The sequence below is a fragment of the Aureococcus anophagefferens genome (assembly GCF_000186865.1).
Source record: "Aureococcus anophagefferens unplaced genomic scaffold AURANscaffold_182, whole genome shotgun sequence".
Classification (NCBI taxonomy): Eukaryota; class Pelagophyceae; order Pelagomonadales; family Pelagomonadaceae; genus Aureococcus; species Aureococcus anophagefferens.
This window is the reverse complement of record NW_008705724.1, coordinates 1-1,920: the sequence shown is the minus strand read 5'-3', so window position 1 is coordinate 1,920 and position 1,920 is coordinate 1.

Here is a 1,920-nt window from a genome sequence, read left to right as displayed (position 1 = left end):
TTGCTGTTCAGGACGCGCTGGCCCTCCGCTCGGAGCTCGTCCCTCCGTTCGATGACCGGGAGAGGCGCCTGCTGCTCCGTCTCGAGCTGCGGTGCTTCCGCCTCGGCGACGCGCAGCTGCTCGAGCTTCGCGACCGCTTCCGCCTCGGCGACGCGCAGCCCCTCGAGGCTCGCGACGGACGCCGCGGTCCAGGCCGCTTCGCGCTCCGCCTGCTCGGCCCACTTGCTGTTCAGGACGCGCTGGCCCTCCGCTCGGAGCGATCGCGTGTCGACCTCGACCGGGAGAGGCGCCTCCTGCTCCGTCGTGACCGCTTGTTCCTCGGCGACGCGCTGCTGCGCGAAGAGCGCCTCTTGCTCGGCCTTAAGCCGCACCGCTTCCGCCTCGGCGATGCGCAGCCCCTCGAGGCTCGCGACGGACGCCGCGGTCCAGGCCGCTTCGCGCTCCGCCTGCTCGGCCCACTTGCTTTCGAGGACGCGTTCGCCCTCCGCTCGGAGCGATCGCGTCTCATCCGTAGCGGAGGCGGCGGAAGACGCCGCTGCCGAGCCGGAGAGCCAGTCGGGGCCGGACGCACCGCCCATGGACTTGAGCTGCGCCGCTTGTTTCTCGGCGACGCGCAGCCGCTTGAGGCTCGCCGCGGTCCAGGCGGCTTCGCGCTCCGCCTGCGCGGCCCACTTGCTTTCCAGGATGCTCTCGCCCTCCGCTCGGAGTAATCGCGTGTCGACCTCGGCCAGAAGAGGCGCCTCCTGCTCTGTCGTGACCGCTTCCGCCTCGGCGACGCGCCGCGCCGCTTCAGCCTCGGCGACGCGCAGCTGCTCGAGGTTCGAGACGGACGCCGCGGTCCAGGCGGCTTCGCGCTCCGCTTGCTCGGCCCACTTGCTGTTCAGGACGCGCTGGCCCTCCGCTCGGAGCTCGTCCCTCCGTTCGATGACCGGGAGAGGCGCCTGCTGCTCCGTCTCGAGCTGCGGTGCTTCCGCCTCGGCGACGCGCAGCTGCTCGAGCTTCGCGACCGCTTCCGCCTCGGCGACGCGCAGCCCCTCGAGGCTCGCGACGGATGCCGCGGTCCAGGCCGCTTCGCGCTCCGCCTGCGCGGCCCACTTGCTTTCGAGGATGCGCTCGCCCTCCGCTCGGAGTGATCGCGTGTCGACCTCGACCGGGAGAGGCGCCTCCTGCTCCGTCGTGACCGCTTCCTCCTCGGCGACGCGCTGCTGCTCGAAGAGCGCCTCTTGCTCGGCCTTAAGCCGCACCGCTTCCGCCTCGGCGATGCGCAGCCCCTCGAGGCTCGCGACGGAGGCCGCGGTCCAGGCCGCTTCGCGCTCCGCCTGCTCGGCCCACTTGCTGTTCAGGACGCGCTGGCCCTCCGCTCGGAGCTCGAGCCTCCTTTCCGCGACCGGGAGGCTCGACTCCTGCTCCGTCTCGCGCTGTGGTGCTTCCGCCTCGGCGACGCGCAGCTGCTCGAGGTTCGCAAGCGCTTCCGCCTCGGCGACGCGCAGCTGCTCGAGCTTCGCGACCGCTTCCGCCTCGGCGGCGCGCAGCCCCTCGAGGCTCGCGGCGGACGCCGCGGTCCAGGCCGCTTCGCGCTCGGCCTGCTCAGCCCATTTGCTTTCGAGGACGCGCTCGCCCTCCGCTCGGAGCGATCGCGTGTCAACCTCGGCCGGGAGAGGCGCCTCCTGCTCCGTCGTGACCGCTTGTTCCTCGGCGACGCGCTGCTGCTCGAAGAGCGCCTCTTGCTCGGCCTTAAGCCGCGCCGCTTCCGCCTCGGCGATGCGCAGCCCCTCGAGGCTCGCGACGGAGGCCGCGGTCCAGGCCGCTTCGCGCTCCGCCTGCTCGGCCCACTTGCTGTTCAGGACGCGCTGGCCCTCCGCTCGGAGCTCGAGCCTCCTTTCCGCGACCGGGAGGCTTGCCTCCTGCTCCGTCTCGAGC